The sequence below is a fragment of the Solanum verrucosum genome, unplaced genomic scaffold (genome assembly GCF_900185275.1).
Source record: "Solanum verrucosum unplaced genomic scaffold, falcon-dt-bn FXZP01000108.1, whole genome shotgun sequence".
NCBI lineage: Eukaryota > Viridiplantae > Streptophyta > Magnoliopsida > Solanales > Solanaceae > Solanum > Solanum verrucosum.
The window spans coordinates 2,380,451-2,393,513 of NW_026020274.1; the positions used below are offsets into that span (position 1 = coordinate 2,380,451).

General features: G+C 40.5%; 1 protein-coding gene and 1 pseudogene across 1 annotated transcript in view; one reads left to right on the forward strand and one right to left on the reverse strand.

Moving 5' to 3' along the window:
* Nucleotides 1-13,063, reverse strand: part of LOC125833971 (fructose-1,6-bisphosphatase, cytosolic) — a 312,269-nt gene that overhangs the window by 118,316 nt on the left and 180,890 nt on the right. The window lies entirely within an intron of this gene.
* Nucleotides 7,993-9,434, forward strand: LOC125833989 (actin-104-like; annotated as a pseudogene).

The window sequence follows — 13,063 nt, forward strand, 5'->3', positions numbered from 1 at the left end:
CCCATTATATATTAAAGAGCACTAAGAAGGAAATTAATACCTTAATCCGCATTCCCTCCGGATTCAAAAAGATGCGGATATCTCTTCTTCATGTCCTCTTCGGCTTCCCAAGTGGCTTCCTCAACAAATTGGTTCCTCCAAAGGACCTTGACTGACGCCACATCTTTCGTTCTCAACCTACGAACTTGGCGATCTAAAATCTGAACCGGCACCTCCTCATAAGATAAGTTATCCTTGATCTTAACACTTTCAGTCGGTAGGATCAATGAAGGATCACCTATGCACTTTTTCAACATAGAGATGTGAAATACCGGATGGACCGCTGCTAGCTCTTGTGGTAGCTCTAACTCGTAAGCTACACTACCGACCCTCTGGACTATGCGATAAGGTCTGATATACCGGGGACTAAGTTTCCCCTTCTTACCAAACCTCATAACCCCCTTCATGGGTGAAACCTTCAGATATACCCAATCACCTACTTCAAACTCTAATGCCCTTCTCCTAACATCAGTGTAGGATTTCTGGCGACTCTGTGCCGTTTTCAACCTCTCTTGAATCACTTTCACCTTCTCCATAGCTTGGTGAACTAAATCTGGTCCTATCAACCGTGCTTCACCAACTTCGAACCATCCAATAGGAGATCTACATCTTCTCCCATATAGAGCTTCGTATGGAGCCATCTGGATGCTAGAATGATAACTGTTGTTGTAGGCAAACTCAATGAGAGGTAGGTGATCATCCCAGTTGCCTTTGAAATCGATCACACAAGCTCTCAACATATCTTCTAAGGTCTGAATAGTGCGCTCTGCTTGCCCATCAGTCTGAGGATGAAATGCAGTACTTAAGCTCACCTTTGAACCCAAACCCTTCTGAAAGGATTTCCAGAACTGTGCAGTAAACTGCGCACCTCTATCTGAAATAATGGAGATTGGCACTCCATGAAGTCTCACTATCTCTTGAATATACAACTTGGCATAATCTTCTGCCGAATGGGTAGTCTTTACCGGTAGAAAATGGGCTGACTTTGTCATTCTGTCGACAATCACCCAAATAGAATCATGATGTCTGCGAGACCTTGGCAACCCTGTGATGAAATCCATATTGATCATCTCCCACTTCCATTCCGGAAGCTCTATATTCTGAGCCAAACCGCCGGGCCTTTGGTGTTCAACTTTCACTTGTTGGCAATTTGGACACTTAGCAACGAACTCTGCAATGCCCTTCTTCATGCCATTCCACCAATAAACTTCTCTCAAGTCACGGTACATCTTCGTGGAACCCGGATGAACGGAATATCTGGAGCTATGAGCTTCTTCCATAACCCTTTCTTGGAGTCCATCTACCATAGGTACACACAATCTACCTTGATATCTCAAAGCGCCATCTCCCCCTTGTTCAAATGCTAATACTCTTTGCCTCTGAACATTTGCCTTCAACTTAAGCAAAATGGGATCTTGATTTTGCTTCTCTTTCACTTCTGACATCAATGATGACTCGGCCTTGCTCGTCACCGCAATTCCTCCTTCTGCGGAATCTGTAAATCTGACTCCCAGACATGCCAGTCTGTGCACATCTTTTGCCAACTCTCTCCTTCCTTCTTCAATATGGGCAGTGCTACCCATAGACAACCTGCTCAAAGAATCAGCAACAACATTAGCCTTACCTGGGTGGTAAAGAATACTCAGGTCATAATCCTTGAGTAACTCTAACCACCTCCTCTGTCTGAGATTAAGCTCTTTCTGAGTAAGCACATATTGAAGGCTCTTGTGATCAGTGAATATGTCGACATGCACCCATACAAGTAGTGACGCCATAACTTCAAAGCAAATACTACAGCAGCTAGCTCTAAGTCATGGGTTGGGTAGTTCTTCTCATGAACCTTCAACTGTCTGGAGGCATAAGCGATAACTTTGCCATTCTGCATTAAGACACAACCCAAACCAACTCTAGATGCATCACAATACACCATAAAACCTTGAGTACCTTCTGGTAGCGTCAAAACTGGAGCCGTAATCAATCTCTTCTTCAATTCCTGAAAGCTTTTCTCACAAGCTTCAGACCATTGAAATTTCGCGGCCTTCTGAGTCAACTTTGTCAAAGGAGATGCAATAGACGAGAACCCCTCAACAAACCTTCTATAATAACCAGCTAAACCCAAGAAACTCCTAATTTCAGTTGGAGATGTGGGTCTAGGCCAATTCTGCACTGCCTCAATTTTCCGGTATCAACTTTAATTCCATCACCGGACACAATATGACCTAGGAACGCCACAGACTTAAGCCAAAACTCACACTTAGAGAACTTGGCATACAACTCCTTGTCTTTCAAAGTCTGAAGAACTATTCTAAGATGGTTAGCATGATCTTCTTCATTCCTTGAATAGATTAGTATGTCATCAATAAAAATAATAACAAACATATCTAGATAAGGTTTGAAGACTCTATTCATCAGGTCCATGAAAGCAGCCGGCGCATTGGTCAAACCAAAAGACATGACTAAAAACTCATAATGACCGTATCTGGTTCTGAAAGCTGTCTTTGGAATATCACGTTCCCTTACTCTTAACTGGTGATAACCTGATCTGAGGTCAATCTTCGAAAAACAAGTGGCACCCTGAAGCTGATCGAAAAGATCATCAATCCTCGGAAGAGGGTACTTATTCTTGATGGTAACCTTATTCAACTGGCGGTAATCTATACACATCCTAAGGGAACCATCTTTCTTTCTCACAAACAAAACCGGAGCACCCCAAGGTGAGACACTCGGTCGAATGAAACCCTTCTCTAGAAGATCCTTCAACTGCTCTTTCAACTCTTTCAACTCTGCTGGTGCCATTCTATAAGGTGGAATAGAGATAGGTCGAGTATCTGGAATGAGATCTATGCCGAAATCTATTTCTCTCTCGGGAGGAATTCCGGGTAGATCATCAGGAAAAACTTCTGGAAACTCTCTTACTATAGGAACCGACTGAAAATAAGGTATCTCAACACTAGAGTCATGAACTCGGACTAAGTGATAGATACAACCCTTTGAAACTAACTTTCTTGCCTTAAGGTACGAAATAAAACGACCCTTGGGCACTGCTGAACTACTACTCCACTCTAAGATTGGCTCACTCGGAAACTGAAACTTGACCACTCGAGTTCTACAATCTATCGATGCATAACAAGCATGAAGCCAATCCATACCTAAAATGACATCGAAATCTACCATGTCTAACTCAATCAAATCAACCATGGTGCTCTTGTGATTGATAGAAACAGGACAATCACGATAAACTCTTTCAGCTAGAATAGATTCCCCAACAGGTGTAGAGACACAAAAGGGTTCACAAAGTCTTTCAGGAAGAACATCAAACTTATTCGCAACATAAGGAGTTACAAAAGATAAACTTGCTCCTGGATCTAACAAAGCATATACATCAAAAGCAAAGACTTTGATCATACCAGTGACAACATTCGGAGAGTTCTCTTGCTCATGGCGACTGGTGATAGCATAAAGGCGATTTGCTCCTCCACCGGTACTAGAAGTAGCTCCTCTAGGTGCCATCTTGTCTGGGGGAGCAACTGATGAAGATTGGGTCCTACTACCCAAACTTCCACTACCTTGATTATTCTTAGGGCACTCCTTCACGAAGTGACCCTCTTGCCCACACTTAAAACATCCTGTCTGGCCATCACGACATTTGCCTGGGTGGGTTCTACCACACCTAGCGCATGCAGGAAACAAACTGCTTCTTTGTGCCACACTACCTGAGGAGTGTACTGGTCTAGCCTTGAAGTCCTTCGAATTCTGGCCATTATGACCACCTCTGTACCTTGGTGCGGGTGCGCTAACAGATGATGGAGCAGGTCCCTTTTGCCTTTCTTGGAAGGACGGACGATTCACATTACCTTTCTGCTGCCCAGGCTCATTCCGGTCTTGGCTCTCTTACTCCTGAACTCTTCCCTATCCCTCAGCTTCTCTTCCTCAACCTGCTGTACATAGACCATTAATCTGGATATGTCCATGTCCCCGATAAGCATTGCAGCCCTACCTTCCTTACTCGACAACCGAGACAGCCCAGCAACAAACAAGCTCATTCTATTCCTCATGTCCGCAACCATCTCCGGAGCATAGCGGGAAAGTTGGGTGAACTTCAGACTGTATTCGCGAACACTCAAGGGCTCCTGCTTAAGGGTAAGGAACTCACGTACCTTGGCCTCTCTCAATTCTCGAGGAAAGAAATGCCCCAAGAAAGCTTCCTCAAAATCGGCCCAACTCGCCGATGGTGCATTCTCAACTCTACCCCCTTTCCACTGGTCAAACCATGTTCTAGCAACATCCTTCAGCTGATACGCAGCTAGTTCAACCCGCTCAGTGTCTGCTACATGCATTACATCAAAAATCCTCTTCAACTCCTCAATGAAGTTCTCTGGGTCCTCAGTAGTGCTTGATCCCATGAAACTCGGAGGATTCATCCCCAAGAACTCACGGATCCTTGAAGTGTCAGCTCCTTCATGTCGAACTCCCCTTTGCTGACCCACCTGATTGGCTACAGCTTGACTCAACATCCTAATTGCCTCTCTGAACTCGGCATTAGAAACTTCCCCTTGATCTTGCACTCCCGGTGCATAGGGTAACTCTTGCTCATCAACATAGCGTCTAGGAAGACGCCCTCTACCAACTCTTCGTGGAGGCATGACTATCTGAAAACACGCGCAAGCACGAATTAAAAGGAAACTCTTTAGAGATCAACTCTAGCGCACGAGATGAGTATGAAAAAAAAATGGGAAGACTTCCTAAATGTTGTAGGCTCCCAATTATAGATGTGGCGCGCTTCACACCGATAACTAGGACTCTACAGACACGGCTTCATAGACACCCTAGGACTCTTGAACTCTGTGCTCTGATACCAAGTTTGTCACGCCCCGAGCCTACACCCTGGGCGGGACCGGCACTCGGAGACCATTGCTGGCCCCAAGCGAACCCTTGGCCTGGCTTTCTTAACTCAGCGGAAACCTACTCAACAGAATAACTCAATGCTATGCAGAGACATATACAACTTAAATGATACATATCTGGCCAAAAAGGCTACTCGAGTCTCAAAATAGAATACTTACATATATACATAGATAAGAGACTCAAAACTAACTGACTGACTGTCTATGAAGCCTCTAAAATACTTAGATGGATGTTGGGACAGACCCCGCAACACCCTAATAAACAAAACTAAGAGAACAAAATAACTGAGCCCTCTGGAAGCAAGGAGGCTCACCACTGACTCTAGAGTGCCCAACTGGATCAACGGCGTGCAGAGTGCTGATCCTGGGTACCTGCGTCTGCATCATAAAACGATGCAGGCCAACTGGCATCAGTACATGGAATGTACGAGTATGCGAGCTGGACCGCTAAAAACAACTTAAGCTTGAAAAAGGGATACAAAAGAGAACTTACCTTGGCTCTGTACAACTCAAGAATAACTGAACTTAATATAAAGCAATAAGACACGAGCCATACATATAAAGCTTGTAAAAGAATGTAAACAACTTAGATCGTTAAGGATAAAATGATAACAAACTAAACTTTTCTTTTATAAACATAATACAGCTTTTGTGGGAGGTTCTTTAACCGACAACCACCACTACGAGCCTTAGTGATGATACAACGTTTTACCTCACGTTGCCAAAGGACCATCCTATACCTTGCCATCGATATAGGACCTTACTTTTGCTTAGTGGATCCACTAGCCTAATCTTACGTGATCATCTAAAAAGAATGATACGTCAAGTCCCATGTTGGCGCATGGTTCTTATGGAGAGTCGAGTTAATATGAACTCGTGTCCCCAATTCGGTGCTCAATACTACTCCCAAAAATACTTTGGCTCATGCTTTTAAAATAACTTCTTTCTTTGATTGAGACGATTACTCAAAACTTAGCCCAAAGGCTCTTTTGGAAAACATGGCTCCTTTCTTACTTAAATGTAAAAACATTTAGAACTTCTTTGGGAAGTACATAGTTCCCTAATAACTTTGGAGAAATGGACTCGACTCTTTACTCCTTACTTTACTTAAACTCTTTAATTTTGACTTGACTTGAAACTCTTAACTCAACTTGAGACTTGATACTCTTAACTCAACTTAAGACTTGAAACGACGTTAAGACGTTCAATAACGACTCTTGAAAAGCTTTAAGGACTTGCTTTGACTTGCTTAACTTCTAAGCTTGGCTCTAACTCCACTTGACTTGATCCTAACTTTCTTGAATTGAATTATGGATTCAAGGACTTGATTTGGTACCTGGAAGGACCTCATGATGTTAAGGAATGATTTAGGAATGATTTGGGACAGCCAACCTTAAGAAAATAATTGATCATAAATTCTGAAAACAGTGGAGTCCGCGTCCTGTCCGCGACGCGGAGAAGATTTTGTTCACAGAGGGAACAAGTCCGCGACGCGGACGTGCTCCTCGCAAGCTGCCCGACTTTCTCCTTCACGTCTCCAACTCTAAATCCTCTAACCTCCAGGGTTCCAGCCCCAATCACTTAGAAGCATAATATCCCTCAACATTCAATAGAATACAACTCAAAACCCCAACCGGAAACAAGTCCCAAATCATCAAGAATCTCAACATTTCAATCAACAACAATACCAACTATAATTTCAACAACAACAACTAACAACTTTAACAACTTCAACCACAACAACTCACAACTTTAACAACAAAGCCAATCCTTTCTTAATGAATAAAAGGGGTTAGGTGTGTGGGGGAAAGGATCACCCACCACTAAAAGCTCACATACCTTGGTAGGGATCACCCCCGACGAAAATCCACGATGATCTCCTTGCTTGATCTCCTCTTCTTCTCTTCTTCTCTTCTTCTCTTCTTCTTCTCTTCTTCTTCTCTCAAAACCCTCACTCTCACTTCTTTTAAAATGGTAAAACTCATCAAAATGATCAGCCTAACACATTTATAAAACCAAAATAAAAGGCTAGGGAAAAGACCAAAATGCCCTTAATGATTCCCGGACGGATTTCCTTGTCAACTGCCCAACTTTCAAAGGTCATAAATCGCTCATACGGACTCGGAATTGAGCAAACTCGGTGGCGTTGGAAAGATCGTTCCGAGGGCTATGCAACCATAACTGGAAATACTTCTAACTCATCATGAGCTATAAGTTACGACTGATCAAAGTTGGCCAAAAACTCACCTTTTCCATACTTAGCCAAATTTCCAAAACTTTAAAATTCTTTCCAAAAAAAGAAAAATTCCAATCCTAAGCCTCTTCAAAGCTATTTCAAATTGTCGGATGTTACAGACTCGAATTGATTTTTCTTAATCCTTGGAGTACAAGCAACTTCAATTCCTAATATATACTAACTTGAATAGCCTATTAGTATTTAAAGAAATTAATTATAAAGAATATCACTCAATTTTGAGATGAGCACATACGTGGATTGCTACGAACTATTTAAAATTTGGTAATTGGGATAATATATAAATATGCCTTAAATTTGATTTCAACTGACATATATGCCCTCTAACTCTGAATGTGAACAAATAGACATGTTAATCCTACGTGGCATCCTATCGAATGTGTATTATGCCACGTAGGATGCATGCGCCTATTTGTTCAATTTTATACAAATTTAGATGCCTACTTGTGCACATCCAAAGTTGGAGACCATAAATATCAGCAAAAACTAAGCTAAAGGGCATATTGATTATTTTTAATTACTACTAATTTAGTAATTCTAATACAAGAAAATAGAATCTAGATGATTGCCGTGTATGGGGATTGAGGAGTTTGAATCCTAGCTTTTTCTCATCAATTGATTTTAGCAATGGATTCGTTTCAGGTAAAGGTAAGTTTCGAATTTGTTTGATTAACCATCAATTTAGATTCTTCCATCAATCTGAAATTTCTTGCCAATCTTATGAACCATTTTAACTTTGACTCTGTAGATATAACAGTGATGTCTGAATTCGCAAAATAAATACTACTTATTTGAAGTCGTTACAAGATGGCTGATGGCATGGATATTCAAACACTTGTTATTGACTGCGGAAGTAGAATGACCAAGGTTAGTTAGAAATAAACTGATTGCAATTTCAGTTCTATAATTGGTGTTAACTCTGTCCTTTATTTGTTCAGGCTGGATTTGCTGGGGATGATTCTCCCAGGGCGGTTTTCCCAAGTATAGTTGGTCGTCCTCATCATACTGGCGTCATGGTTGGACAAAAAGCTGCTTATGCTGGTGATCAAGCTCTGTCTAAAAGAGGTGTGTTGACTCTGAAACATCCCATTGACCGTGGCGTAGTAAGAAACTGGGATGATATGGAGGAGCTCTGGCATTATACGTTTTACCATGAACTCCGTGTTGCTCCAGAGGAGCATTCCATTCTTCTGACTGAGGCACCATTTAACCCCAAGGCTAACCGAGAGAAAATGACTCAAGTCATGTTTGAGACATTCAATGTTCCAGCCATGTATGTTGAAAATCAGGCCGTTCTTTCTCTGTTAGCTAATGGTCGTACAAATGGTAAGAGTCGAGCAGAATTGAATACCGACATAAGCTAGTTTTCTTCTATTGTTTTAGTTAGTAATACTAATTTCATTTGTTGTTTTTCAACAAGGTATTGTGGTTGATTCTGGTGATACTGTGAGCCACATTATCCCTGTATATGAGGGACATGCAATTTCCGATGCTATCTCATTGTTAAATCTTGGTGGTCGTCATCTTACCGATTATCTTGTGAAACAAACAGAGAGTTATTATCATCTAGCTATCATTTGTAGTGCATCACTAATTGTTTGTGATATGAAGGAAACAATTGGTTATGTTGCACTGGATTTTGAACAGGAGATTGACAAGGCAAAATAATGCTCAAAATCAGTTGAGAAGGGCTATTAGGTTCCTTCTGGCCATATCATTAATATTGGTGCTGAGAGGTTCCGTTGTCCTGAAGCCTTATTCCAGCCATCATTGGTTGGAATGGAAGCGACGGGAATTCATGAAAAAGCTTACAACTCAATCATGAGATGCAATGTTGATATTAGGAAAGATTTATTTGCAAACATTGTGCTTAGTGGTGGCTCAACTTTGTTTCCTGGCTTAGCAGAATGTATGACCAAGGAAATCACTGCTCTTGCTCCGAGCCACAAGAAGATCAAGGTGTTTGCACCACCCGAGAGGAAGTACAGCACCTGGATAGGAGGATCAGTTCTCGCTTCACTCAGTACTTTCCAACAAGTTAGTTTATTTTTGCTTTATTTGATGGATCAATAAATCAACCGATTAAGTCCTAAGTCTCAAATAATTGGTTCTAACTGTGACTGTCTTCTTGTTAATTCTTAATTAACTGCTAATATCTTCGTCACGTGCAGATGTGTATAACAAATAGGGAATATGATGAATTTGGTCCCTCAATTGTCCACAGGAAGTGTCTCTAAACTTGGTGAGAACTTCAAATCTCTGTTGTTAAATCCCTTCAAATGAATGCTTCATTTAAGTTACAGTGATCTACCTGTTCCTTTTTTTTGAAGTGATGCTCAATCCCATGAGTAGTCTGTTCCTTTTTCCTTCTCTTTATAATTAGCTAGTAAGGAGGAAACTGGTGGATCGTCGGCTACTAAGTGCCTATATTGCATTAGGTTGAGAACATTTGGTTATATTAGCAGACTTTTCAGTAGTATCGATAAGTGGTTGTGAAATTGCCGAACGGTAAATTTATGTTTCATGCTTTTCTACTTGAGCTCTGATTGGACTTTCTAATTAGCTTTGACGATCCTCTGCTCATTTATGTTAACTGGTTTGTAAGCAGAGATTTTTTTTTTCACACCTTTCTATTGTTGTCGGTGATAATGAAAGAAAAGGTACAATAGTACTTGCTTCGTTGTTAGTTCACAACATTATGATTACTGTACACAGTGAAAGTAAGTACCAGGGGTACTGTAAAGCATAAGCTCCAGTTTATCATTGGAAGCTAAAATTAAGTTTATTGTGTTTTGCCAAAGAATCAATCATATCATTGCCTTCCCGATACAGGTGAAGCAATGTTGAATCTTTACTTGGTGATTTCGTATACCAGCATTGATCTCCTCCACACGTTGATTTTGTATACGAGCATCAAACACATCGTTGCCTTCCCATGGGATGAAGACACTCTTATCTTTCATAATGACCATTGACTAGTCTCTAAATGCAGGTTTTCGATGCAATCACTAATGAATCCAGCAACCAGCCACAACTACAGATAGCAAAATCAAGTTGATGATCTTCTAGCAAAGGAGGGTGATAGGACTAAGTTTTTGAAAGACTTAGAATTTTGACAGTAAGCGGGTTTGAGTAGACATATTAAGAACTATTTTTGTTAGGCATGATGTGGTAGACACAATTGCTGAACTACCAATGACAAATGCTCTACCTACTCTGTAATTTTGCGCATTATTATCCAATTCAACAAAAAGAAGGGAGTGGAGGAAGGACGATAACTACTTTCACACCGCCAACATTCAACCATCATTTCAAAACTATACAAACCTTAGCCGCTTTTTAATAAAGAAATGAAATTTGAATAGATATATCCTTAATGAAAATATGGAAAAAAACTCAGCACAATGTATCAGAGTTTTACTATGCAGGGGTTCTGACAAAAGTTTGAGAATTTGAAGTTTATCAGTTCAAACTCTAAAAAAAGATTCATTGAATAATGACTTCTTTTGAAGTTCATGGATAGTGTCATGGGATTTCACATGTGATCATCAAAATAATAAACTCAAATTAACCTTTGAATTAAAGAAGTAAAAAACAAATCACGAGTGAGAATGATCAAATGAATATCTACATGATTTAATGTGCTTGCTACTTGTTATTAGGAATATTTTTTTTAATTCTGCTTATGTATCTGATTATCAAAGATGGTTTTATTTATTTGGGTATTTTCCACACTGAATGCGTAGATGATGTCAACATGCTTTTCTCACTTTCCTGGTAGAAGAGATTTTGTGGGATAATGATTTCATGATCCAAATCAAGAAGCCAAGGGTCTTTCGGTAACAACCTCTCTACCTCCACGAAATTCACTAACTTTATCATTTCAAGTGCCTTGAGATTCTTATCCACATAGTCTAGTGTTGTCAAATAGCTAGTCTGTAACTGCCACTACTTCGCTATATATAGAGAGTAATAAAATTGAGAGAAACAATCAAAACTACTCACAACATTCAACAATCTGTTCACATCATGAAGAGATGGAAACTACATTCTTAGAATTCTATTGTCAATAGTCTTCTACAATCAATGCATAATGCATCTATATAGACTCTGTAATAGACTAATGACCGACCTACATCAACTTGGAAAGTAAATGTTGGAAACTATACGTCACGGACCAGGTCCCTTGACTCTGCAAGAACAGTAACTGAAATATATGCAGAAAGTAAATAGTTTGAAGTAAAATCTGCACAAGGATTTTACGTGGAAACCCCCTTGCTCAAGGGCGGTGAAAATCACGACATGTCCTCAAAAGCTTTCAACCCAAACTCTATTTCACTCAAACGGAACAACGATTCAGATTACAACTTCTTGCAACCTAGGAATTTACCTCTAAATCCCTTCCCCCCTCTATGTAGTAACTCTACTACAAAGAAAGCAACTAAGCAGATACCACACTGCCCACTAAGCTACCCAACTCTAGATAACTTAGACTTCAACTAAGCAGATACAACACTGCCCACTAAATCAGTTAACTCTTAGATGATTTAGAATTCGACTAAGCAGATACAACACTGCCCACTAACTCACCTACCACTAGATGACTTAGAATTTGACTAAGCAACAACAATGCTGCCCACTAAATTAGTTGACCTTAACTGACTTAGAATTTTGGTAGAACGGAACAAAGATCTAATTCCTTTATAATACAGGAATAGATTTACAATGTAAGCATATAAGACACAAAGCACAAACTACAACAAAGACTCTTCAACACTCTATCAGGTCCCTTTGTTGAGTTGAGTAGTGTTCTTCCTTGAAGATGGCCTTCTTTTCAAGCTAATGAATTTTCAGAGAAAATACAAGTTTTTGTTTTCCAAATCTTGAGTTTGTGTTTTGGATAAGAGACTATATCAAAATGGACACAAACCCTTGGGGCAAGGCTATTGGCTGAAAGCCTGCTTGTAACACCCCGTATCCTATATAGACCAGAATGCAGATTTCCAGAAGTGCAGGTGCCACCAACGGATCGTAGGTTGGACCACAGTCTGTGGACTAGGTCCGTGGAACATGGTCCACAGAAAACCCCCTAGAAAACCTCGACCATAGGTGGGCCCACGGTCCGTGGATCAAGGTCCCCAGAAAACCCAAAGATCCCGACCCACGGTCAAGACCTACGACCGTAAGTTGGACCACGGTCCGTGGATCTTGGTTCACAGATCCCAATCTCTGAGACAAACGACGAAGGACCAAGACGGACCGTAGGTAGGACAACGGTCCGTCGGTCACTATGACAGCAGTTAAGTCGGGGGTCTTTTCCTACTTCGTTTAACCCCTAAACTAAGTCGTTTAGACCCTAAATTATGAGGCTTTAGTTAGTTTAAGCCTAGAAACATAACTAGAACTTACCTTCGTCAAAATCATTAATCAAAACTTAGAAATTTAGAAGCGTAAGAAGAGAACGAGACGACTACCCTAGTTCAAGAACGCATTAAGATTCCATCAGTTCCAGCCCCAAAATTGAAAGATTTCTCCGTGGAATTCGTCACCAGGTATGTGCGATTTCACTAGTGGGTTCCTTTCTCCCATTAGGTCTCTAGAATTCAGTCAGATTCTTGATTCCCTTATCATGACTAGACCTAGGGTTTCCAGAACTTCAGCAGATTACCATGAATTAGTTGTTTACATGCTCCAAATTAGATTATCATGTTGTTACATCGTTTCTTGCATGAATTTTATAACCCTAGCTATGTATTTCTTTAGTTCTTGAATTACACATGCTAGGTCAGATATTTCAGTTATTTTAGATATACATGCCTCAGTTATGGAATATGTCATTATTAGTATATTATTGCGCATTCTCAGT